Source organism: Melospiza melodia, chromosome 5 (genome assembly GCF_035770615.1).
Source record: "Melospiza melodia melodia isolate bMelMel2 chromosome 5, bMelMel2.pri, whole genome shotgun sequence".
NCBI lineage: Eukaryota > Metazoa > Chordata > Aves > Passeriformes > Passerellidae > Melospiza > Melospiza melodia.
The window spans coordinates 56,366,268-56,393,770 of NC_086198.1; positions in this window are offsets into that span (position 1 = coordinate 56,366,268).

Genomic DNA, 27,503 nt, shown 5'->3' on the forward strand with positions numbered 1-27,503 from the left:
ACGATAGGCAGGATGGTGACCAGACCCATGGTGGCACCAGTGCCAAGTTGGTCTGATTTGATAAAACCAAGTGGCTCCTGCAATCTCCCATCAAAAAGTTGGCAGGAGAGTTTTGTTTTCCAGGGAAAAGCGCCGTTGTTTATGTTTGGGGACCTGTGGCTGGGAGTGGCCGGCTGGCTCCTTAGAATCCACGATACGCAGCATGGTATCCAGACCCAAGGTGGCACCAGTGCCAAGTTTTGCTGGTTTGATAGTACCAAGTGGTTCCTGCAATCTGCCATCCAGAAGCAGGGCAGCTTACTTTTGTTTGCCAGGGAAACGGGCCGAGGTTTTTGTCTGGGGGCCTATGGCTGGGAGTGACTGGCTGCCTCCTGAAAAGCTACGATAGGCAGGATGGTGACCAGACCCATGGTGGCACCAGTCCCAAGTTGGGCTGATTTGATAATACCAAGTGGCTCCTGCAATCTGCCGTCAAAATTTGGCAGGCGAGTTTTGTTTTCCAGGGAAAAGCGCCGTTGTTTGTGTTTGGGGGCCTGTGGCTGGGAGTGGCCGGCTGGCTCCTTAGAATCCACGATACGCAGGATGGTTCCCAGACCTGAGGTGGCACCAGTGCCAAGTCGGGCTAGTTTGATGGTGAAAAGTGGCTCCTGCAATATGCCATCCAGAAACGGGGCAGCTTACTTTTGTTTGCCAGGGAAACGGGCCGAGGTTTGTGTCTGGGGACCTATGGCTGGGAGTGACCTGCTAGGTCCTGAAAAGCTAAGATAGGCAGGATGGTGACCAGACCCATGGTGGCACCAGTGCCAAGTTGAGCTGGTTTGATAGTACCAAGTGGCTCCTGCAATCTGCCATCAAAATGTTGGCAGGCGAGTTTTGTTTTCCAGGGAAAAGCGCCGTTGTTTGTGTTTGGGGGCCTTTGGGTGGGAGTGGCCGGCTGGCTCCTTAGAATCCCCGATACGCAGCATGGTTCCCAGACCAGAGGTGGCACCAGTGCCAAGTCGGGCTGTTTTTATAATACCAAGTGGTTCCTGCAATCTGCCATGCAGAAGCGGGGCAGCTTACTTTTGTTTGCCAGGGAAACGGGCCGAGGTTTTTGTCTGGGGGCCAATGGCTGGGAGTGACCGGCTGGCTCCTGAAAAGCTACGATAGGCAGGATGGTGACCAGACCCATGGTGGCACCAGTGCCAAGTCGGGCTGATTTGATAGTAGCAAGTGGCTCCTGCAATCTGCCATCAAAAAGTTGGCAGGCGAGTTTTGTTTTCCAGGGAAAAGCGCCGTTGTTTGTGTTTGGGGGCCAGTGGCTGGGAGTGGCCGGCTGGCTCCTTAGAATCCACGATACGCAGCATGGTTCCCAGACCAGAGGTGGCACCAGTTCCAAGTCGGGCTACTTTGATGGTGAAAAGTGGTTCCTGCAATCTGCCATCAAGAAGCGGGGCAGCTTACTTTGGTTTGCCAGGGAAACGGGCCGAGCTTTGTGTCTGGGCGCCTATGGCTGGGAGTGACCGGCTGGCTCCTGAAAAGCTACGATAGGCAGGATGGTTCCCAGACCTGAGGTGCAACCAGTGCCAAGTTGGGCTGATTTGATAGTACCAAGTGGCTCCTGCAATCTGCCATCAAATAGTTGGCCGGGGAATTATGTTTTCCAGGGAAAAGCGCCGTTGTTTCTGTTTGGGGGCCTGTGGCAGGGAGTGGCCGGCTGGCTCCTTATAATCCACGATACGCAGCATGGTTCCCAGACCCAAGGTGGCAACAGTGCCAAGTTGGGCTGGTTTGATAGTACCAAGTGGCTCCGGCAATCTGCCATCAAAAAGTTGGCAGACGAGTTTTGTTTTCCAGGGTAAAGCGCCGTTGTTTGCGTTTGGGGGCCTGTGGCTGGGAGTGGACGGATGGCTAATTAGAATCCACGATACGCAGGATGGTTCCCAGACCAGAGGTGGCACCAGTGCCAAGTTGGGCTGATTTGATAGTACCAAGTGGCTCCTGGAATCTGCCATCCAGAAGCGGGACAGCTTACTTTTGTTTGTCAGGGAAACGGGCCGAGCTTTGTGTCTGGGGGCCTATGGCTGGGAGTGACCCGCTGGCTCCTGAAAAGCTACGATAGGCAGGATGGTGACCAGACCCATGGTGGCACCAGTGTCAAGTTGGGCTGGTTTGATAGTACCAAGTGGCTCCTGCAATCTGCCATCAAAAAGTTGGCAGGCGAGTTTTGTTTTCCAGGGAAAAGCGCCGTTGTTTTTGTTTGGGGGCCTGTGGCTGGGAGTGGCCGGCTGGCTCCTTAGAATCCACGATACGCAGCATGGTTCCCAGACCAGAGGTGGCACCAGTGCCAAGTTGGGCTGGTTTGATGGTGCAAAGTGGCTCCTGCAATCTGCCATCCAGAAGCGGGGCAGCTTACTTTTCTTTGCCAGGGAAACGGGCCGAGGTTTTTGTCTGGGGGCCTATGGCTTGGAGTGACCGGCTGGCTCCTGAAAAGCTACGATAGGCAGGATGGTGAGCAGACCCATGGTGGCACCAGTGCCAAGTTGGGCTGGTTTGATAGTACCAAGTGGCTCCTGCAATCTGCCATCAAAATGTTGGCAGGCGAGTTTTGTTTTCCAGGGAAAAGCGCCGTTGTTTGTGTTTGGGGGCCTGTGGCTGGGAGTGGCCGCCTGGCTGCTTAGAATCCACGATACGCAGGATGGTTCCCAGACCAGAGGTGGCACCAGTGCCAAGTCGGGCTGGTTTGATAATACCTAGTGGATCCTGCAATCTGCCATCCAGAAGCGGGACAGCTTACATTTGTTTGCCAGGGAAACGGGCCGAGCTTTGTGTCTGGGCGCCTATGGCTTGGAGTGACCGGCTAGGTCCTGAAAAGCTACGATAGGCAGGATGGTGACCAGACCCATGGTGGCACCAGTGCCAAGTTGGGCTGATTTGATAGTACCAAGTGGCTCCTGCAATCTGCCATCAAAAAGTTGGCAGGCGAGTTTTGTTTTCCAGGGAAAAGCGCCGTTGTTTCTGTTTGGGGGCCTATGGCTGGGAGTGGCCGGCTGGCTCCTTAGAATCCACGATACGCGGCATGGTTCCCAGACCAGAGGTGGCACCAGTGCCAAGTTGGGCTGGTTTGATGGTGCAAAGTGGCTCCTGCAATCTGCCATCCAGAAGCGGGGCAGCTTACTTTTGTTTCCCAGGGAAACGGGCCGAGCTTTGTGTCTGGGCGCCTATGGCTGGGAGTGACCTGCTAGGTCCTGAAAAGCTACGATAGGCAGGATGGTGAGCAGACCCATGGTGGCACCAGTGCCAAGTTGGGCTGGTTTGATAGTACCAAGTGGCTCCTGCAATCCGCCATCAAAAAGCTGGCAGGCGAGTTTTGTTTTCCAGGGAAAAGCGCCGTTGTTTGTGTTTGGGGGCCTGTGGCAGGGAGTGGCCGGCTGGCTGCTTAGAATCCACGATACGCAGGATGGTTCCCAGACCCAAGGTGGCACCAGTGCCAAGTTGGGCTGGTTTGATAGTACCAAGTGTTTCCTGCAATCTGCCATCCAGAAGCGGGGTAGCTTACTTTTGTTTGCCAGGGAAACGGGCCGAGTATTGTGTCTGGGGGCCTATGGCTGCGAGTGACCGGCTGGCTCCTGAAAACTACGATAGGCAGGATGGTGACCAGACCCATGGTGGCACCAGTGCCAAGTTGGGCTGATTTGATAGTACCAAGTGGCTCCTGCAATCTGCCATCAAAAATTTGGCAGGCGAGTTTTGTTTTCCAGGGAAAAGCGCCGTTGTTTGTGTCTGGGGGCCTGTGGCTGGAGTGGCCGGCTGGCTCCTTACAATGAACGATACGCAGGATGGTTCCCAGACCTGAGGTGGCACCAGTGCCAAGTCGGGCTAGTTTGATGGTGCAAAGTGGCTCCTGCAATCTGCCATCCAGAAGCGGGGTAGCTTACTTTTGTTTGCCAGGGAAACGGGCCGAGGTTTGTGTCTGGGCGCCTATGGCTTGGAGTGACCGGCTAGGTCCTGAAAAGCTACGATAGGCAGGATGGTGACCAGACCCATGGTGGCACCAGTGCCAAGTTGGGCTGATTTGATAGTACCAAGTGGCTCCTGCAATCTGCCATCAAAAAGTTGGCAGGCGAGTTTTGTTTTCCAGGGAAAAGCGCCGTTGTTGTGTTTGGGGGCCTGTGGCTGGGAGTGGCCGGCTGGCTCCTTAGAATCCACGATACGCGGCATGGTTCCCAGACCAGAGGTGGCACCAGTGCCAAGTTGGGCTGGTTTGATAGTACCAAGTGCGTCCTGCAATCTGCCATCCAGAAGCGGGGCAGCTTACTTTTGTTTGCCAGGGAAACGGGCCGAGGTTTGTGTCTCAGGGCCTATGGCTGGGAGTGACCGGCTGGCTCCTGAAAAGCTACGATAGGCAGGATGGTGACCAGACCCATGGTGGCACCAGTGCCAAGTTGGGCTGGTTTGATAGTACCAAGTGGCTCCTGCAATCTGCCATCAAAATGTTGGCAGGCGAGTTTGTTATCCAGGGAAAGCGCCGTTGTTTGTGTTTGGGGGCCTGTGGCTGGGAGTGGCCGGCTGGCTCCTTAGAATCCACGATACGCAGGATGGTTCCCAGACCAGAGGTGGCACCAGTGCCAAGTCGGGCTGGTTTGATGGTGAAAAGTGGCTCCTGCAATCTGCCATCCAGAAGCGGGATAACTTACTTTTGTTTGCCAGGGAAACGGGCCGAGGTTTTTGTCTGGGGGCCTATGGCTGGGAGTGTTTGGCTGGCTCCTGAAAAGCTACGATAGGCAGGATGGTGAGCAGACCCATGGTGGCACCAGTGCCAAGTTGGGCTGGTTTGATAGTACCAAGTGGCTCCTGCAATCTGCCATCAAAATGTTGGCAGGCGAGTTTTGTTTTCCAGGGAAAAGCGCCGTTGTTTGTGTTTGGGGGCCTGTGGGTGGGAGTGGCCGGCTGTCTCCTTAGAATCCACGATACGCAGGATGGTTCCCAGACCAGAGGTGGCACCAGTGCCAAGTCGGGCTGGTTTGATGGTGCAAAGTGGTTCCTGCAATCTGCCATCCAGAAGCGGGGTAGCTTACTTTTGTTTGCCAGGGAAACGGGCCGAGGTTTGTGACTGGGGGCCTACGGCTGGGAGTGACCGGCTGGCTCCTGAAAAGCTACGATAGGCAGGATGGTTACCAGACTCATGGTGGCACCAGTGTCAAGTCGGGCTGGTTTGATGATACTAAATAGCTCCTGCAATCTGCCATCCAGACGCGGGGCAGCGGATTTTTTTTTGCTGGAGAAAAGTTCCGTGGTTTTTTTTTGGGGGTATATGCCTGGACGTGGCCGGCTGGCTCCTTAAAAAGCTCGATACGCAGGATTGTTCCCTGACCCAAGGTGGCATCAGTGCCAAGTCGGGCTGTTTTCGTAGTACCAAGTGCGTCCTGCAATTTGCCATCCAGAAGAGGGGCAGTTGAGTTCTGTTTGCCAGAGAAAAGGGCCGTGGTATATGTTTGGGGGCATATGGTTCAGAGTGGCCGGCTGGCCCCTGAAAATCCACGATAGGCAGGATGGTTCACAGAACCAAGGTGGCACAAGTGCCATGTTGGGCTGGTTTGATAGTACCAAGTGGCTCCTGCAATCTGCCATCAAAAAGTTGTCAGGCGAGTTTTGTTTTCCAGGGAAAAGCGCCGTTGTTTTTGTTTAGAGGCCTGTGGCTGGGAGTGGCCGGCTGCCTCCTTTGAACCCAGGATACGTAGGATGGTTCCCAGAGCCAAGGTGGCACCAGTGCAATATTGGGCTGGTTTGATAGTACCAAGAGGCTCCTGCAATCTGCCATCGAAAAGTTGTCAGGCGAGTTTTGTTTTCCAGGGAAAAGCGCCGTTGCTTTTGTTTAGAGGCCTGTGGCAGGGAGTGGCCGCCTGTCCTCGTAGAATCTACGTTACGCAGCATGGTTCCCAGAGCCAAGGTGGCACCAGTGCCAAGTCGGGCTGGTTTGATAGTACCAAGTGCATCCTGCAATCAGCCATCCAAAAGCGGGGCAGCTTACTTTTGTTTGCCAGGGAAACGGGCCGAGGTTTGTGTCTGGGGGCCTATGGCTGGGAGTGACCGGCTGGCTCCTGAAAAGCTACGATAGGCAGGATGTTTACCAGACCCATGGTGGCACCAGTGCCAAGTTTGGCTGATTTCATAGTACCAAGTGGCTCCTGCAATCTGCCATCCAGAATCGGGGCAGCTTACTTTTGTTTTCCAGGGAAACGGGCCGAGGTTTGTGTCTGGGGGCCTATGGCTGGGAGTGACCGGCTGGCTCCTGAAAAGCTACGATAGGCAGGATGGTGACCAGACCCATGGTGGCACCAGTGCCAAGTTGGGCTGGTTTGATAGTACCAAGTGGCTCCTGCAATCTGCCATCAAAATGTTGGCAGGCGAGTTTTGTTTTCCAGGGAAAAGCGCCGTTGTTTGTGTTTGGGGCCTGTGGCTCAGAGTGGCCGGGTGGCTGCTTAGAATCCACGATACGCAGGATGGTTCCCAGACCCAAGGTGGCACCAGTGCCAAGTCGCGCTGCTTTGACACTACCAAGTGCGTCCTGCACTCTGCCATCCAGAATCGGGGCAGCTTAATTTTGTTTGCCAGGGAAACGGTCCGAGGTTTGTGTCTGGGGGCCTATGGCTGGGAGTGACCGGCTGGCTCCTGAAAAGCTACGATAGGCAGGATGGTTCCCAGATCCAAGATGGCACCAGTGCCAAGTCGGGGTGGTTTGATGGTGCAAAGTGGCTCCTGCAATCTGCCATCCTGACGCGGGGCAGCTTACTTTTGTTTGCCAGGGAAACGGGCCGAGGTTTGTGTCTGGGGGCCTATGGCTGGGAGTGACAGCCTGGTTCCTGAAAAGCTACGATAGGCAGAATGGTGACCAGACCCATGGTGGCACCAGTGCCAACTTGGGCTGGTTTGATAGTACCAAGTGGCTCCTGCAATCTGCCATCAAAAAGTTGTCAGGCGAGTTTTGTTTTCCAGGGAAAAGCGCCGTTGTTTGTGTTTGGGGGTCTGTGGGTGGGAGTGGCCGGCTGGCTCCTTAGAACACACGATACGCAGGATGGTTCCCAGACCCAAGGTGGCACCAGTGCCACGTCGGGCTGGTTTGATGGTGAAAAGTGGCTCCTGCAATCTGCCATCCTGAAGCGGGGTAGCTTACATTTGTGTACCAGGGAAACGGGCCGAGGTTTATGACTAGGGGCCTAGGGCTAGGAGTGACCGGCTGGCTCCTGAAAAGCAACAATAGGCAGGATGGTTCCCAGACCCAAGGTGGCACCAGTGCCAAGTTGGGCTGGTTTGATGGTCCCAACTGGCTCCTGCAATCTGCCATCTAAAAGATGTCAGGCGAGTTTTGTTTTCCAGGGAAAAGCGCCGTTGATTTTGTTTGGAGGCCGGTGGCTGGCAGTGGCTGCCTGTCGTCTTAGAATCCGGGTTACGCAGCATGGTTCCCAGAGCCAAGGTGGCACCAGTGTCAAGTTGGGCTGGTTTGATAGTACCAAGTGGCTCCTGCAATCTGCCATCCAGAAGCGGGGCAGCTTACTTTTGTTTGCCAGGGAAACGGGCCGAGGTGTTTGTCTGGGGACCTATGGCTGGGAGTGACCGGCTGGCTCCTGAAAAGCTACGATAGGCAGGATGGTGACCAGACCCATGGTGGCACCAGTGCCAAGTTGGGCTGGTTTGATAGTACCAAGTGGCTCCTGCAATCTGCCATCAAAAAGTTGGCAGGCCAGTTTTGTTTTCCAGGGAAAAGCGCCATTGTTTGTGTTTGGGGGACTGTGGCTGGGAGTGGCCGGCTGGCTCCTTAGAACACACGATACGCAGGATTGTTCCCAGACCCAAGGTGGCACCAGTGCCAAGTCGGGCTGGTTTGATAACACCAAGTGGCTCCTGCAATCTGCCATCCAGAAGCAGGGCAGCTTACTTTTGTTTTCCAGGGAAACGGACCGAGGTTTTTTTCTGGGGGCCTATGGCTGGGAGTGAAGGGCTGGCTCCTGAAAAGCTACGATAGGCAGGATGGTGACCAGACCCATGGTGGCACCAGTGCCAAGTTGGGCTGGTTTGAAAGTACCAAGTGGCTCCTGCACTCTGCCATCAAAATGTTGGCAGGCGAGTTTTGTTTTCCAGGGAAAAGCGCCGTTGTTTGTGTTTGGGGGCCTGTGGCTGGGAGTGGCCGGCTGGCTCCTTAGAATCCACGATACGCAGCATGGTTCCCAGACCAGAGGTGGCACCAGTGCCAAGTCGGGCTGGTTTGATGGTGCAAAGTGGCTCCTGCAATCTGCCATCCAGAAGTGCGGTAGCTTACTTTTGTGTGCCAGGTAAACAGGCCGAGGTTTGTGTCTGGGGGCCTATGGCTGGGAGTGACCGGCTGGCTCCTTAGAATCCACGATACGCAGGATGGTTCCCAGACCCAAGGTGGCACCAGTGCCAAGTTGGGCTGGTTTGATAGTACCAAGTGGCTCCTGCAATCTGCCATCAAAAAGTTGGCAGGCGAGTTTCGTTTTCCAGGGAAAAGCGCCGTTGTTTGTGTTTGGGGGCCTGTGGGTGGGAGTGGCCGGCTGGCTCCTTAGAATCCACGATACGCAGGATGGTTCCCAGACCAGAGGTGGCACCAATGCCAAGTCGGGCTGGTTTGATAGTACCAAGTGCGTCCTGCAATCTGCCATGCAGAAGCGGGGCAGCTTACTTTTGATTGCCAGGGAAACGGGCCGTTGTTTGTGTTGGGGGGCCTGTGGCTGGGAGTTGCCGACTGGCTCCTTAGAATCCACGATACGCGGGATGGTTCCCAGACCAGAGGTGGCACCAGTGCCTAGTCGGGCTGGTTTGATAGTACCAAGTGGCTCCTGCAATCTGCCATCCAGAAGCGGGGCAGCTTACTTTTGTTTTCCAGGGAAAAGCGCCGTTGTTTGTGTTTGGGGGCCTGTGGGTGGGAGTGGCCGGCTGGCTCCTGAAAAGTTATGATAGGCAGGATGGTGACCAGACCCATGGTGGCACCAGTGCCAAGTCGGGCTGGTTTGATAGTACCAAGTGGCTCCTGCAATCTGCCATCAAAAAGTTGGCAGGCGTGTTTTGTTTTCCAGGGAATAGCGCCGTTGTTTGTGTTTGGGGGCCTGTGGCTGGGAGTGGCCGGCTGGCTCCTTAGAATCCACGATACGCAGCATGGTATCCAGACCCAAGGTGGCACCAGTGCCAAGTTGGGCTGGTTTGATAATACCAAGTGGTTCCTGCAAACTCCATCAAAAAGTTGGCAGGCGTGTTTTGTTTTCCAGGGAACAGCGCCGTTGATTTTGTTTGGGGGCCTGTGGCTGGGAGTGGCCGGCTGGCTCCTTAGAATCCACGATACGCAGGATGGTTCCCAGACCCAAGGTGGCACCAGTGCCAAGTCGGGCTGGTTTGATTACACCAAGTGGCTCCTGCAATCTGCCATCCAGAAGTGAGGCAGCTAAGTTTTGTTTGCGAGAAAAAAGGGCCGTGGTTTTTGTTGGGGGCCTGTGGCTGGGAGTAGCCGGCTGGCTCCTTAAAATCCACGATAGGCAGGATGGTTCCCAGACCCAAGGTGGCACCAGTGCCAAGTCGGGCTGGTTTGATAGTACCAAGTGGCTCCTGCAAGCTGCCATCCAGAAGCGGGGAAGCTGAGTTTTGTTTGCCAGAGAAAAAGGCTGTGGTTTTTGTTTGGGGGCCTGTGGCTGGCAGTGGCCGTCTGGCTCCTGAAAATCCACGATACGCAGCATGGTTCCCAGACCCAAGGTGGCACCAGTACAAAGTGGGGCTCGTTTGACAGTGTCAAGTGCCTCCTGCAATCTCCCATCCAGAAGCGGGGCAGCTGAGTTTTTTTTGCCAGGGAAACGGACCTTTGTTTTTGATTGGGGTCTGTGGCCGAGAGTGGTCGGCTGTCTCCTGACAATCCACAATACGCAGGATGGTTCCCAGACCAAAGGTGGCACCAGTGCCAAGTCGGGCTGGTTTGATAGTACCAAGTGCCTCCTGCAATCTGCCATCCAGAAGCGGGGCAGCTGAGTTTTGTTTGCCAGAGAAAAGGGCCGTGGGTTGTGTTTGGGGGCATATGGCTGGGAGTGGCCACCTGGCTCCTTAAAATGCACGATACGCCGCATGGTAACCAGACGCAAGGTGGCACCAGTGCCCAGTCGGGCTGTTTTTGTAGTACCCAGTGGCTCCTGCAATTTGCCATCCAGAATCGGGGCAGCTAAATTTTGTTTGCTAGAGAAAAGGGCTGTGGTTTGTGTTTGGGGGCCTATGGCCGAGAGTGGTAGGCTGGCCCCTGAAAATCAACGATAGGCAGGATGGTTCCCCGATCCAAGGTGGCACCAGTGCCAAGTAAGGCTGGTTGTATGGTTCAAAGTGACTCCTGCAATCTGCCATCCAGAAGCGGGACAGCTGAGTTTTTTTTGCCAGAGAAAAGGTCCGTGGTTTCTTTTTGGGGCATACGGCTGGGAATTGCCGGCTGGCTCCTTAAAATGCACGATACGCAGGATGGTTCCCAGAGCCAAGGTGGCACCACTGCCAAGTCGGGCTCTTTTTGTAGTACCAAGTGCGTCCTGCAATTTGCCATCCAGAAGAGGGGCAGTTGAGTTTTGTTTGCCAGAGAAAAGGGCCGAGGTTTGTGTTTGGGAGCATATGGCTGGGAATGACCGGCTGGCCCCTGAAAATCCACGATACGCCGGATGGTTCCCAGATCCAAGGTGGTACCATTACCAAGTCGGGCTGGTTTGATAGTCCCAAGTGGCTCCTGCAATCTGCCATCCAGAAGCGGGGCAGCTGAGTTTTGTTTGCCAGGGAAATGGGCCGTTGTTTGTGTTTGGGGGCCTGTGGCTGGGAGTGTTCGGCTGGTTCCTGAATATGTACGATACGCAGGATTGTTCCCAGATCCAAGGTGGCAGCAGTGCCATGTTGTGCTGGTGTGATAGTCCCAAGTGGCTCCTGCAATCTGCCATCCAGAAGTGGGGCAGCTGAGTTTTGTTTGCCAGAGAAAAGTTCCGTGGTTTGTGTTTGGGGGCATATGGCTGAGAGTGGCCGGCTGGCCCCTGAAAATCCACGATACACAGGATGGTTCCCAGATCCAAGGTGGCACCTGTGCCAAGTCGGGCTGATTTGATAGTACTAAGTAGCTCCTGCAATCTGCCATCCAGAAGCGGGGCAGCTTACTTTTGTTTGCCAGGGAAACGGGCCGAGGTTTCTGTTTGGGGGCCTATGGCTGGGAGTGACCGGCTGGCTCCTGAAAAGCTACAATAGGCAGGATGGTTCCCAGAGCCAAGGTGGCACCAGTGCCAAGTTGGGCTGGTTTGATAGTACCAAGTGGCTCCTGCAATCTGCCATCCAGAAGCAGGGCAGCTGAGTTTTGTTTGCCAGAGAAAAGGGCTTGGTTTGTGTTTGGGGGCATATGGCTGGGTGTGGCCAGCTGGCTCCTTAAAATGCACGATATGCAACATGGCTCCCAGACCCATAGTGGCACCAGTGCCAAGTCGGGCTGGTTTGATAGTACCAAGTGGCTCCTGCAATCTTCCATGATCACGTGGAGAAATACTTTCTGGTTTCAGCCATATGCTCTTTCTTCTCTCCCTCAACTTCTCTATCACCTCTCATCTGGTTCACATGCGCTGTCTTCAAGGTCCGCAGGCTACTTTTCACAGAATCTTCTGGCCTGATGAAGTAAGAATGATGAATAGAACAGAGCTGGGATCTATTTTCCAGTTTGGATAAAATGCATTCTGCACACAAATCCAAGGAGAACGTGCTGCCCCAATGCCCAGAAAATCTTTCACTCCTGCTAGTGTTCTACGTCAACCGCAACTTAGTCTGAAAGAAAAGCTTTTTCTCTGAGAGCATCTGAGAGGTTTGCATGAAGCCCTGATATCTGACATATGCAATTTTGAATAGGAGAGGAAAAAGAAAATGGCAAGGAGTTTTTAATTTTAGTGGTTTCAATTTTAATTTCCGTGCACTTTTTCAAAACTTGTCAGCTCAAATGCCCATCAACATCTTTTAGTCATCTGTAAGTCAGTATTCATATAAAATGTGCTTCAAATCCAAAGAATTTCAAATTTGCACTCCAAGCTTCTATGCCTAGATTTATGATTTCCTACACATATTAGATGAAAGGAAGGCCTTTTTTACTGTGGGAGTGCTGGAACACTGGAACAGGTTGCCCAGAGAAGTTGTGGGTGTCCCATCCCTGAAAGTATTCAAGGTCACCTTGGACGGGGCTTGGAGCAGCAACAAAGGAGAAGCTTGATGGTAGAGAAACAAAGTTGGACTATAGAAGAAACTCGGATTGAAGTATAGGATCAAGTTTTCTCTCAGCTCTTGGGGTAAATTCAAAGTTGTACAAAATGACATTTATCTGTGCTATTCACTACTGTAACAGAAAGTTTCATGAAAACTGTACAGAAGATAGTAAATTTTAAAAGAGATAAGAATTACAGCATAAAATCCATGGGATAGGTTACAACATGAGACACTCTCTAAGAGAAAATCTCTGTGTTTCAGCACTTCATCGGGGTAAGATTTCATGAAGTGCCAAAGAAGGCGGCAAAATATCATTCGGGACATTATTTACTGGAATTCAGCCTGGCCATTAGTAGGAACTGCCTTTGAACATATCATGTAGATATACCACACACGCTTTCCCTTCACTGAAAAATTACTGTTTACAACAAATAAGCAATTGACGATCAAAATTGATTGAAAGCATCTTAAACATGTCAAGTATTTCATTGTAGATGATCTGTGATCCAAATGCTTCTTCCACCTTCGAGAGGGACAGAAGAATTCTTCCATATCATGATGGTTTAAAATTGTATCAACCAATGTTTTCTGCTGAAAAGATATCATCTATTTTTTTCTATTTTTGGAAGAAAATATTCCTAGACATACAACAGGTGAGAACTAAGTAATTTTAAAGAAACAAATGAAATGAAAATATTCTGTAAATAGAATGAAATGAAAAGCTGTGTTTTAAATAGGAGCTAAATATTAAACAGAATTTTTGTACCAGGCATTTGAATTACTGCACCAGCTCTTTTGCCCATCAAGAGAGGCATTTAGCATTTCAGTCTTTTCCAAGGTGTTCATGATCTGCTATGCTGATCTCTGTGTGTGCCTAGGTGTGTGTGGAGGGGGGGGCATATGAAGGGGAGTGTGTATGTTTGCTTTACAATTGTTGTGGCAGATTCATGCCTCAGCTCCACATTTTGTTTTAAAAAGGTCACACCGAGTGGATATGAAGTTTACTATCAACAAGAGATCGATTCCCAAATCATCCATTTGACTCTCCCTTATAAATCATGTGCTTTGTTGCATATTTTATCAAATATACTTTCAAGCCAGATGGAGGAAGGAGGATGTGGGAATCCCTCCACCATCTTGCAACTTTTATGTAAGTAGGTTTTCAAGAAAATCATCATTTCTCTTTTAAATATGTCTGGAACAGGCATGATGGTAGTGTCAACCTGTTGGAGTTTTTGTTGCTGGAAGAAGTTGTACAAAAGGATTGGTTTTTACATTGACCAGTTACTGAATCAAGCGCAGGAATACATTGGAAATTTAGCTGGGGGTTCCTTTTCCCAGCAGACTACTTCTAGAACGAGCTTGTACACTGAAGCTGACTCTTTTGCTCTCTTTTTGTTTCTTTCCTATTTTCTTGGCTTCTTTGCCACTATCTAGACAATTTTGGAACTTTGTTCCCAACTAAAATGGTTTCAATAGTCTGATTGTGATCATACATTTTTACAAGGAATTTTTAAAATCTTTCCTCGAGTCCAGAAAGTCAAGGACTTAGATCTTTTTCTTCCCTTATCAATATTGCCATGAAATTGATAAATAAAGACCAACTCTTTATTTTTGTTTTTAACCCACGTAGATAATTCCCATCCATTAATCCATTTTGTGGACCAATAGCTGCCATTCTGATGGAAGCTGTCACTTCTTAACAATAGGCATTCTGTGACTATGTTGACTGCACTTTGGGTGAAGATCCTAACTGGTCTTAGATATACATAGGGAGAAATTTGCTCAGCCAGTGTCAGTCTTAAGCATGCATATCAGAAGATCTTTCTAGAGCTGGGAATTTTCCCATGAAAGGGATTCAGTTAGGGAAGAGACACTTGTGCCAGAGTTTTACATTCTTCTTGAACACTGCTTAAGGAACTTAGATGCCATGTCCATTTGGATCTCTGTCTGCACAGAACTTTGTCATGCCAGCGCTTTGAAATGCATCTTGAAGAGAATTCACTAGCACAGAATGAAAGAGAGTGGAAGGGGTTGGTGGGGCTAACCAGGCCCAACCCCCCTGCCTAAACCAGGATACCTAGAGCCTCTTGCCCAGGATTCTATCTGGGTGTACTTTTAATGTCTTCAAAGATCCAGGCTCCACAATCTTTCTGGGCAGTCTGTGCCGTGGTTCAGTCACCCTGACAGTAAAGAAACATTTACTGATGTTCAAAGGCAATCTCCTGTATTTCAGTGTGTGCCCACTGCCTCTTGTCTTTTCCCTCAGCATCACTGAAAAGACACTGATTCCCTCCCCTTTGCACTATTGCTTCCATATGTATGTGTGATGCCATGTAGAGGTATGTCAAAAACCTCCCTGAAGCCCAGGCAGATAATATTCCCTTCATCTACCAGTCAAGTTGATTCATCAGAGGAGTTTAAAGTGATGTTCAGCATGAAATTCCCCTGAAAAATCATGCTAACTACATTATTTGGTCATCTGTCATGTGCCTAGCAAGGATTTCCAGGAAGAGCTGCTTCATCAACTTCCTGGGGATAAAAAAGAGGCTGGCTGGTTTGTACTATGGCGAGTCCTCTTAATTGCCTTTTTTGAAGATGGGTGTCATTTGCTAACATCCACTCTTTAGCCTCTCTTGTCGTCTACATCTTAGCAAAACGCTTTTCCACTATGTCTGGCTAGGAAAAACTGTGCCAGCACAGAAAACATCTCCCATCGTGTTCTAGAAGTTGCACGGATGTCTGCCAAGTGTTTGGCAGGAAGAAAAGAAAAGTTGTCCAAAACAGTTTCCAATCGAATGTTCATGTGATTGGAAAAGTCAGGAGAGTGCAAAGGTACTGTTTTCTATCAGTTGGCAAGGTGCGCACACAATCCCAGTGTTGTACGGCTTGCTTCTTCACCTTCCCGAAGCTGCCGCTCTCGCCGGCTGCCGGAGCCCAAGAAGCGGCTTCTTCGCGCAAAGACGATTGTGCCGCTCACAGTGCTCTCCTTAGCGCGGCTTCTGCCGAAAGACGCCCGGCAGCGGCTCTTACCTCCGGAGAGCATCCTACCTTCGTCTTTAGCTCCTCTTCTCATCTACACCTCGGCAAAACGCTTTTCCACTATGTCTGGCTAGGAAAAACTGTGCCAGCACAGAAAACATCTCCCATCGTGTTCTAGAAGTTGCACGGATGTCTGCCAAGTGTTTGGCAGGAAGAAAAGAAAAGTTGTCCAAAACAGCTTCCAATCGAATGTTCCTGTGATTGGAAAAGTCAGGAGAGTGCAAAGGTACTGTTTTCTATCAGTTGGCAAGGTGCGCACACAATCCCAGTGTTGTACAGCTTGCTTCTTCACCTTCCCGAAGCTGCCGCTCTCGCCGGCTGCCGGAGCCCAAGAAGCGGCTTCTTCGCGCAAAGACGATTGTGCCGCTCACAGGGCTCTCCTTAGCGCGGCTTCTGCCGAAAGACGCCCGGCAGCGGCTCTTACCTCCGGAGAGCATCCTACCTTCGTCTTTAGCTCCTCTTCTCATCTACACCTCGGCAAAAAGCTTTTCCACTATGTCTGGCTAGGAAAAACTGTGCCAGCACAGAAAACATCTCCCATCGTGTTCTAGAAGTTGCACGGATGTCTGCCAAGTGTTTGGCAGGAAGAAAAGAAAAGTTGTCCAAAACAGCTTCCAATCGAATGTTCCTGTGATTGGAAAAGTCAGGAGAGTGCAAAGGTACTGTTTTCTATCAGTTGGCAAGGTGCGCACACAATCCCAGTGTTGTACAGCTTGCTTCTTCACCTTCCCGAAGCTGCCGCTCTCGCCGGCTGCCGGAGCCCAAGAAGCGGCTTCTTCGCGCAAAGACGATTGTGCCGCTCACAGTGCTCTCCTTAGCGCGGCTTCTGCCGAAAGACGCCCGGCAGCGGCTCTTACCTCCGGAGAGCATCCTACCTTCGTCTTTCGCGTCTTTTGTAGTCTACATCTTAGCAAAACGCTTTTCCACTATGTCTGGCTAGGAAAAACTGTGTGCCAGCACAGAAAACATCTCCCATCGTGTTCTAGAAGTTGCACGGATGTCTGCCAAGTGTTTGGCAGGAAGAAAAGAAAAGTTGTCCAAAACAGCTTCCAATCGAATGTTCCTGTGATTGGAAAAGTCAGGAGAGTGCAAAGGTACTGTTTTCTATCAGTTGGCAAGGTGCGCACACAATCCCAGTGTTGTACAGCTTGCTTCTTCACCTTCCCGAAGCTGCCGCTCTCGCCGGCTGCCTGAGCCCAAGAAGCGGCTTCTTCGCGCAAAGACGGTTGTGCCGCTCACAGTGCTCTCCTTAGCGCGGCTTCTGCCGAAAGACGCCCGGCAGCGGCTCTTACCTCCTGAGAGTGGCAGCTTCGGGAAGGTGAAGAAGCAAGCTGTACAACACTGGGATTGTGTGCGCACCTTGCCAACTGATAGAAAACAGTACCTTTGCACTCTCCTGACTTTTCCAATCACAGGAACATTCGATTGGAAGCTGTTTTGGACAACTTTTCTTTTCTTCCTGCCAAACACTTGGCAGACATCCGTGCAACTTCTAGAACACGATGGGAGATGTTTTCTGTGCTGGCACAGTTTTTCCTAGCCAGACATAGTGGAAAAGCTTTTTGCCGAGGTGTAGACTACAAAAGACGCGAAAGACGAAGGTAGGATGCTCTCCGGAGGTAAGAGCCGCTGCCGGGCGTCTTTCGGCAGAAGCCGCGCTAAGGAGAGCACTGTGAGCGGCACAATCGTCTTTGCGCGAAGAAGCCGCTTCTTGGGCTCCGGCAGCCGGCGAGAGCGGCAGCTTCGGGAAGGTGAAGAAGCAAGCTGTACAACACTGGGATTGTGTGCGCACCTTGCCAACTGATAGAAAACAGTACCTTTGCACTCTCCTGACTTTTCCAATCACAGGAACATTCGATTGGAAGCTGTTTTGGACAACTTTTCTTTTCTTCCTGCCAAACACTTGGCAGACATCCGTGCAACTTCTAGAACACGATGGGAGATGTTTTCTGTGCTGGCACAGTTTTTCCTAGCCAGACATAGTGGAAAAGCTTTTTGCCGAGGTGTAGACTACATAAGACGCGAAAGACGAAGGTAGGATGCTCTCCGGAGGTAAGAGCCGCTGCCGGGCGTCTTTCGGCAGAAGCCGCGCTAAGGAGAGCCCTGTGAGCGGCACAATCGTCTTTGCGCGAAGAAGCCGCTTCTTGGGCTCCGGCAGCCGGCGAGAGCGGCAGCTTCGGGAAGGTGAAGAAGCAAGCTGTACAACACTGGGATTGTGTGCGCACCTTGCCAACTGATAGAAAACAGTACCTTTGCACTCTCCTGACTTTTTCAATCACAGGAACATTCGATTGGAAGCTGTTTTGGACAACTTTTCTTTTCTTCCTGCCAAACACTTGGCAGACATCCGTGCAACTTCTAGAACACGATGGGAGATGTTTTCTGTGCTGGCACAGTTTTTCCTAGCCAGACATAGTGGAAAAGCTTTTTGCCGAGGTGTAGACTACAAAAGACGCGAAAGACGAAGGTAGGATGCTCTCCGGAGGTAAGAGCCGCTGCCGGGCGTCTTTCGGCAGAAGCCGCGCTAAGGAGAGCACTGTGAGCGGCACAATCGTCTTTGCGCGAAGAAGCCGCTTCTTGGGCTCCGGCAGCCGGCGAGAGCGGCAGCTTCGGGAAGGTGAAGAAGCAAGCTGTACAACACTGGGATTGTGTGCGCACCTTGCCAACTGATAGAAAACAGTACCTTTGCACTCTCCTGACTTTTCCAATCACAGGAACATTCGATTGGAAGCTGTTTTGGACAACTTTTCTTTTCTTCCTGCCAAACACTTGGCAGACATCCGTGCAACTTCTAGAACACGATGGGAGATGTTTTCTGTGCTGGCACAGTTTTTCCTAGCCAGACATAGTGGAAAAGCGTTTTGCTAAGATGTAGACTACAAAAGACGCGGAAGACGAAGGTAGGATGCTCTCCGGAGGTAAGAGCCGCTGCCGGGCGTCTTTCGGCAGAAGCCGCGCTAAGGAGAGCACTGTGAGCGGCACAATCGTCTTTGCGCGAAGAAGCCGCTTCTTGGGCTCCGGCAGCCGGCGAGAGCGGCAGCTTCGGGAAGGTGAAGAAGCAAGCTGTACAACACTGGGATTGTGTGCGCACCTTGCCAACTGATAGAAAACAGTACCTTTGCACTCTCCTGACTTTTCCAATCACATGAACATTCGATTGGAAGCTGTTTTGGACAACTTTTCTTTTCTTCCTGCCAAACACTTGGCAGACATCCGTGCAACTTCTAGAACACGATGGGAGATGTTTTCTGTGCTGGCACAGTTTTTCCTAGCCAGACATAGTGGAAAAGCGTTTTGCCGAGGTGTAGATGAGAAGAGGAGCTAAAGACGAAGGTAGGATGCTCTCCGGAGGTAAGAGCCGCTGCCGGGCGTCTTTCGGCAGAAGCCGCGCTAAGGAGAGCACTGTGAGCGGCACAATCGTCTTTGCGCGAAGAAGCCGCTTCTTGGGCTCCGGCAGCCGGCGAGAGCGGCAGCTTCGGGAAGGTGAAGAAGCAAGCTGTACAACACTGGGATTGTGTGCGCACCTTGCCAACTGATAGAAAACAGTACCTTTGCACTCTCCTGACTTTTCCAATCACAGGAACATTCGATTGGAAGCTGTTTTGGACAACTTTTCTTTTCTTCCTGCCAAACACTTGGCAGACATCCGTGCAACTTCTAGAACACGATGGGAGATGTTTTCTGTGCTGGCACAGTTTTTCCTAGCCAGACATAGTGGAAAAGCTTTTTGCCGAGGTGTAGATGAGAAGAGGAGCTAAAGAGTGGATGTTAGCAAATGACACCCATCTTCAAAAAAGGCAATTAAGAGGACTCGCCATAGTACAAACCAGCCAGCCTCTTTTTTATCCCCAGGAAGTTGATGAAGCAGCTCTTCCTGGAAATCCTTGCCAGGCACATGACAGATGACCAAATAATGTAGTTAGCATGATTTTTCAGGGGAATTTCATGCTGAACATCACTTTAAACTCCTCTGATGAATCAACTTGACTGGTAGATGAAGGGAATATTATCTGCCTGGGCTTCAGGGAGGTTTTTGACATACCTCTACATGGCATCACACATACATATGGAAGCAATAGTGCAAAGGGGAGGGAATCAGTGTCTTTTCAGTGATGCTGAGGGAAAAGACAAGAGGCAGTGGGCACACACTGAAATACAGGAGATTGCCTTTGAACATCAGTAAATGTTTCTTTACTGTCAGGGTGACTGAACCACGGCACAGACTGCCCAGAAAGATTGTGGAGCCTGGATCTTTGAAGACATTAAAAGTACACCCAGATAGAATCCTGGGCAAGAGGCTCTAGGTATCCTGGTTTAGGCAGGGGGGTTGGGCCTGGTTAGCCCCACCAACCCCTTCCACTCTCTTTCATTCTGTGCTAGTGAATTCTCTTCAAGATGCATTTCAAAGCGCTGGCATGACAAAGTTCTGTGCAGACAGAGATCCAAATGGACATGGCATCTAAGTTCCTTAAGCAGTGTTCAAGAAGAATGTAAAACTCTGGCACAAGTGTCTCTTCCCTAACTGAATCCCTTTCATGGGAAAATTCCCAGCTCTAGAAAGATCTTCTGATACGCATGCTTAAGACTGACACTGGCTGAGCAAATTTCTCCCTATGTATATCTAAGACCAGTTAGGATCTTCACCCAAAGTGCAGTCAACATAGTCACAGAATGCCTATTGTTAAGAAGTGACAGCTTCCATCAGAATGGCAGCTATTGGTCCACAAAATGGATTAATGGATGGGAATTATCTACGTGGGTTAAAAACAAAAATAAAGAGTTGGTCTTTATTTATCAATTTCATGGCAATATTGATAAGGGAAGAAAAAGATCTAAGTCCTTGACTTTCTGGACTCGAGGAAAGATTTTAAAAATTCCTTGTAAAAATGTATGATCACAATCAGACTATTGAAACCATTTTAGTTGGGAACAAAGTTCCAAAATTGTCTAGATAGTGGCAAAGAAGCCAAGAAAATAGGAAAGAAACAAAAAGAGAGCAAAAGAGTCAGCTTCAGTGTACAAGCTCGTTCTAGAAGTAGTCTGCTGGGAAAAGGAACCCCCAGCTAAATTTCCAATGTATTCCTGCGCTTGATTCAGTAACTGGTCAATGTAAAAACCAATCCTTTTGTACAACTTCTTCCAGCAACAAAAACTCCAACAGGTTGACACTACCATCATGCCTGTTCCAGACATATTTAAAAGAGAAATGATGATTTTCTTGAAAACCTACTTACATAAAAGTTGCAAGATGGTGGAGGGATTCCCACATCCTCCTTCCTCCATCTGGCTTGAAAGTATATTTGATAAATATGCAACAAAGCACATGATTTATAAGGGAGAGTCAAATGGATGATTTGGGAATCGATCTCTTGTTGATAGTAAACTTCATATCCACTCGGTGTGACCTTTTTAAAACAAAATGTGGAGCTGAGGCATGAATCTGCCACAACAATTGTAAAGCAAACATACACACTCCCCTTCATATGCCCCCCCCTCCACACACACCTAGGCACACACAGAGATCAGCATAGCAGATCATGAACACCTTGGAAAAGACTGAAATGCTAAATGCCTCTCTTGATGGGCAAAAGAGCTGGTGCAGTAATTCAAATGCCTGGTACAAAAATTCTGTTTAATATTTAGCTCCTATTTAAAACACAGCTTTTCATTTCATTCTATTTACAGAATATTTTCATTTCATTTGTTTCTTTAAAATTACTTAGTTCTCACCTGTTGTATGTCTAGGAATATTTTCTTCCAAAAATAGAAAAAAATAGATGATATCTTTTCAGCAGAAAACATTGGTTGATACAATTTTAAACCATCATGATATGGAAGAATTCTTCTGTCCCTCTCGAAGGTGGAAGAAGCATTTGGATCACAGATCATCTACAATGAAATACTTGACATGTTTAAGATGCTTTCAATCAATTTTGATCGTCAATTGCTTATTTGTTGTAAACAGTAATTTTTCAGTGAAGGGAAAGTGTGTGTGGTATATCTACATGATATGTTCAAAGGCAGTTCCTACTAATGGCCAGGCTGAATTCCAGTAAATAATGTCCCGAATGATATTTTGCCGCCTTCTTTGGCACTTCATGAAATCTTACCCCGATGAAGTGCTGAAACAAAGAGATTTTCTCTTAGAGAGTGTCTCATGTTGTAACCTATCCCATGGATTTTATGCTGTAATTCTTATCTCTTTTAAAATTTACTATCTTCTGTACAGTTTTCATGAAACTTTCTGTTACAGTAGTGAATAGCACAGATAAATGTCATTTTGTACAACTTTGAATTTACCCCAAGAGCTGAGAGAAAACTTGATCCTATACTTCAATCCGAGTTTCTTCTATAGTCCAACTTTGTTTCTCTACCATCAAGCTTCTCCTTTGTTGCTGCTCCAAGCCCCGTCCAAGGCGACCTTGAATACTTTCAGGGATGGGACACCCACAACTTCTCTGGGCAACCTGTTCCAGTGTTCCAGCACTCCCACAGTAAAAAAGGCCTTCCTTTCATCTAATATGTGTAGGAAATCATAAATCTAGGCATAGAAGCTTGGAGTGCAAATTTGAAATTCTTTGGATTTGAAGCACATTTTATATGAATACTGACTTACAGATGACTAAAAGATGTTGATGGGCATTTGAGCTGACAAGTTTTGAAAAAGTGCACGGAAATTAAAATTGAAACCACTAAAATTAAAAACTCCTTGCCATTTTCTTTTTCCTCTCCTATTCAAAATTGCATATGTCAGATATCAGTGCTTCATGCAAACCTCTCAGATGCTCTCAGAGAAAAAGCTTTTCTTTCAGACTAAGTTGCGGTTGACGTAGAACACTAGCAGGAGTGAAAGATTTTCTGGGCATCGGGGCAGCCCGTTCTCCTTGGATTTGTGTGCAGAATGCATTTTATCCAAACTGGAAAATAGATCCCAGCTCTGTTCTATTCATCATTCTTACTTCATCAGGCCAGAAGATTCTGTGAAAAGTAGCCTGCGGACCTTGAAGACAGCGCATGTGAACCAGATGAGAGGTGATAGAGAAGTTGAGGGAGAGAAGAAAGAGCATGAGGCTGAAACCAGAAAGTATTTCTCCACGTGATCATGGAAGATTGCAGGAGCCACTTGGTACTATCAAACCAGCCCAACTTGGCACTGGTGCCACCTTGGGTCTGGGAGCCATGTTGCATATCGTGCATTTTAAGGAGCCAGCTGGCCACACCCAGCCATATGCCCCCAAACACAAACCAAGGCCCTTTTCTCTGGCAAACAAAACTCAGCTGCCCTGCTTCTGGATGGCAGATTGCAGGAACCACTTGGTACTATCAAACCAGCCCAACTTGGCACTGGTGCCACCATGGGTCTGGTCACCATCCTGCCTATCGTAGCTTTTCAGGAGCCAGCCGGTCACTCTCAGCCATAGGCCCCCAAACAGAAACCTCGGCCCGTTTCCCTGGCAAACAAAAGTAAGCTGCCCCGCTTCTGGATGGCAGATTGCAGGAGCTACTTAGTACTATCAAATCAGCCCGACTTGGCACAGGTGCCACCTTGGATCTGGGAACCATCCTGTGTATCGTGGATTTTCAGGGGCCAGCCAGCCACTCTCAGCCATATGCCCCCAAAAACAAACCACGGACCTTTTCTCTGGCAAACAAAACTCAACTGCCCCTCTTCTGGATGGCAAATTTTAGGACGCACTTTGTACTACGAAAACCGCCCGACGTGGCACTGGTGCCACCTTGTGTCAGGGAACCATCCTGCATATCGAGCTTTTTAAGGAGCCAGCCGGCCAGGCCCAGCCATATACCCCCAAAAACAAACCACGGACCATTTCTCATGGAAACAAAAATCCGCTGCCCCGCGTCTGGATGGCAGATTGCAGGAGCCACTTGGGACTATCAAACCAGCCCGACTTGGCACTGGTGCCACCTTGGGTCTGGGAACCATCCTGCGTATGGTGGATTCTAAGGAGCCAGCCGGCCACTCCCAGCCACAGGCCCCCAACAAAAACCACGGCCCTTTTTTCTGGCAAACAAAACTTAGCTGCCTCACTTCTGGATGGCAGATTGCAGGAGCCACTTGGTGTAATCAAACCAGCCCGACTTGGCACTGGTGCCACCATGGGTCTGGGAACCATCCTGCGTATCGTGGATTCTAAGGAGCCAGCCGGCCACTCCCAGCCACAGGCCCCCAAACAAAATCAACGGCGCTGTTCCCTGGAAAACAAAACACGCCTGCCAACTTTTTGATGGAGTTTGCAGGAGCCACTTGGTACTATCAAACCAGCCCGACTTGGCACTGGTGCCACCTTGGGTCTGGGAAACATCCTGCGTATCGTGGATTCTAAGGAGCCAGCCGGCCACTCCTAGCCACAGGCCCCCAAACAAAAACCTAGGCTTATTTCTCTGGCAAACAAAAGTAAGCTGCCCCGCTTCTGGATGGCAGATTGCAGGAGCCACTTGGTACTATCAAACCAGCCCAACTTGGCACTGGTGCCACCTTGGGTCTGGGAACCATCCAGCCTATCGTGGATTTTAAGGAGCCAGCCGGCTACTCCCAGCCACAGGCCCCCAACAAAAACCACGGCCCTTTTTTCTGGCAAACAAAACTTAGCTGCCTCACTTCTGGATGGCAGATTGTAGGAGCCACTTGGTGTAATCAAACCAGCCCGACTTGGCACTGGTGCCACCTTGCATCTGGGAACCATGCTGCCTAGCGTGGATTCTAAGGAGCCAGCCGGCCACTCCCAGCCACAGGTCCCCAAACAAAATCAACGGCGCTGTTCCCTGGAAAACAAAACACGTCTGCCAACATTTTGATGGAGTTTGCAGGAGCCACTTGGTACTATCAAACCAGCCCGACTTGGCACTGGTGCCACCTTGGGTCTGGGAAACATCCTGCGTATCGTGGATTCTTAGGAGCCAGCCGGCCACTCCTAGCCATAGGCCCCCAGACAAAAACCTAGGCCTATTTCTCTGGCAAACAAAAGTAAGCTGCCCCGCTTCTGGATGGCAGATTGCAGGAGACACTTGGGACTATCAAACCAGCCCGACTTGGCACTGGTGCCACCTCTGATCTGGGAACCATGCTGTGTATCGTGGATATTCAGGGGCCACCCGGCCACTCTCAGCCATATGTCCCCAAATAGAAACCTCGGCCCGTTTCTCTGGCAAACAAAACTCAACTGCCCCTCTTCTGGATGGCAAATTGCAGGATGAACTTGATACTAAAACCGCAGGCCGACTTGGTAGTGGTGACACCTTGGGCCTGGGAACCATCATGCGTATCGAGCATTTTAAGGAGCCAGCCGGCCACTCCAAGCAATATGCCCCCAAAAACAATCCACGGAATTTTTCTCTGGCAAACAAAAATCAGCTGCCCCGCTTCTGGATGGCAGATTGCAGGAGCCACTTTGCACCATCAAACCAGCCCGACTTGGCACTGGTGCCACCTTGCATCTGGGAACCATGCTGCCTAGCGTGGATTTTCAGGAGCCAGCCGGCCACTCTCAGCCATAGGCCCCCATACGAAACCCACGGCCCGTTTCCCTGGCAAACAAAATTAAGCTGCCCCGCTTCTGGATGGCAGATTGCAGGACGCACTTGGTAGTATCAAACCAGCCCAACTTGGCACTGGTGCCACCTTGGGTCTGGGAACCATCCTGCGTATCGTGGGTTCAAAGGAGCGAGCCGGCCACTCCCAGCCACAAGCCCCCAAATACAAACAACGGCGCTTTTCCCTGGAAAACAAAACTCGCCTGCCAACTTTTTGATGGCATATTGCAGGAGCTACTTGGTACTATCAAACCAGCCCAACTTGGCACTGGTGCCACCATGGGTCTGGTCACCATCCTGCCTATTGTAGCTTTCCAGGAGCCAGCCGGTCACTCCCAGCCTTAGGTCCCAAGTCACAAACCTCGGCCCGTTTCCCTGGCAAACAAAAGTAAGCTGCCCCGCTTCTGGATGGCAGATTGCAGGAGCCACTTGGTACTATCAAACCAGCCCAACTTGGCACTGGTGCCACCTCTGGTCTGGGAACCATGCTGCGTAACACAGATTCTAAGGCGCCAGTCGGCCACTCCCAGCCACAAGCCCCCAAACACAAACATCTGCGCTATTCTCTGGCAAACAAAACTCCACTGCCCCTCTCCTGGATGGCAAATTGCAGGACGCACTTGGTACTATAAAAACAGCCCGACTTGGCACTGGTGCCACCTTGGGTCTGGGAACCATCCTGCGTATCGATCTTTTTAATGAGACAGCCGGCCACTCCCAGCCATATGCCCCCAAACACAACCCACGGCCCTTTTCTCTGGCAAACAAAACTCAACTGCACCGCTTCTGGATGGCAGATTGCAGGAGCCACTTGGTACTATCAAACCAGCCCGACTTGGCACTGGTGCCACCTTGGGTCTGGGAACCATCCTGCGTATTGTGGGTTGTCAGGAGCCAGCCGAACACTCTCGGCCACAGACCCCAATCAAAAACAACGGCCCGTTTCACAGGCAAACAAAACTCAGCTGCCCCGCTTCTGGATGGGAGATTGCAGGAGGCACTTGACACTGTGAAACCAGCCCCACTTGGCACTGGTGCCACCTTGGGTCTGGGAACCATGCTGCGTATCATGGATGTTCAAGAGCCAGCCGGCCACTCCCAGCCACAGGCCCCCAAACACAAACCACAGCCTTTTTCTCTGGCAAACAAAATTCAGCTGCCCCGCTTCTGGATGGCAGATTGCAGGAGCCACTTGGGACTATCACACCAGCACAACATGGCACTGCTGCCACCTTGGATCTGGGAACCATCCTTCCTATCGTGGATTTTCAGGGGCCAGCTGGTCACTCTCAGCCATAGGCCCCAAACACAAACTACGGCCCTTTTCTCTGGAAAACAAAACTCAACTGCCCCTCTTCTGGATGGCAGATTGCAGGAGACACTGGGTACTATGAAACCAGCCCTACTTGGCACTGGTGCCACCTTGGGTCTGGGAACCATGCTGCGTATCATGGATTTTCAGGAGCCAGCCGGCCACTCCCAGCCACAGGCCCCGAAACACAAACAACAGCCTTTTTCTCTGGCAAACAAAATTCAGCTGCCCCGCTTCTGGATGGCAGATTGCAGGAACCACTTGGTACTAACAAACCAGCCCGACTTGGCACTGGTGCCACCTTGGGTCTGGGAACCATCCTGCGTATCGTGGATTCTAAGGAGCCAGCTGGCCACTCCCAGCCACAGGCCCCAAAACACACACAACGACGCTTTTCCCTGGAATACAAAACTCGCCTGCCAAACATTTGATGGCAGATTGCAGGAGCCACTTGGTACTATCAAACCAGCGCAACTTGGCACTGGTGCCACCATGGGTCTGGTCACCATCCTGCCTATCGTAGCTTTTCAGGTGCCAGCCAGCCACCCCCAGCCAGAGGCCCCTAGACAAATATTTCGGCCCGTTTCCCTGGCAAACAAAAGTAAGCTTCCCCGCTTCTGGATGGCAGATTGCAGGAGCCACTTTGCACCATCAAACCAGCCCAACTTGGCACTGGTGCCACCTCTGGTCTGGGAACCATCCTGCGTATCGTGGGTTCTAAGGAGCCAGCTGGCCACTCCCAGCCACAGGCCCCCAAACACAAACAACGGCGCTTTTCCCTGGAAAACAAAACTCGCCTGCCAACTTTTTGATGGCAGATTGCCGGAGCCACTTGGTACTATCAAAGCAGCCCAACTTGGCACTGGTGCCACCATGGGTCTGGTCACCATCCTGCCTATCGTAGCTTTTCAGGAGCCAGCCGGTCACTCGCAGCCATAGGCCCCCAAACACAAACCTCGGCCCTTTTCCCTGGCAAACAAAAGTAAGCTGCCCCGCTTCTGCATGGCAGATTGCAGGAGCTATTTAGTACTATCAAACCAGCCCGACTTGGCACTGGTGACACCTCTGGTCTGGGAACCATCCTGCCTATCGTGGATTTTCAGGGGCCAGCCGGCCACTCTCAGCCATATGCCCCCAAACACAAACCACGGCCCTTTTCTCTGGCAAACAAAACTCAACTGCCCCTCTTCTGGATGGCAAATTTTAGGACGCACTTTGTACTACGAAAACCGCCCGACGTGGCACTGGTGCCACCTTGTGTCAGGGAAGCATCCTGCATATCGAGCTTTTTAAGGAGCCAGCCGGCCACGCCCAGCCATATACCCCCAAAAACAAACCACGGATCATTTCTCATGGAAACAAA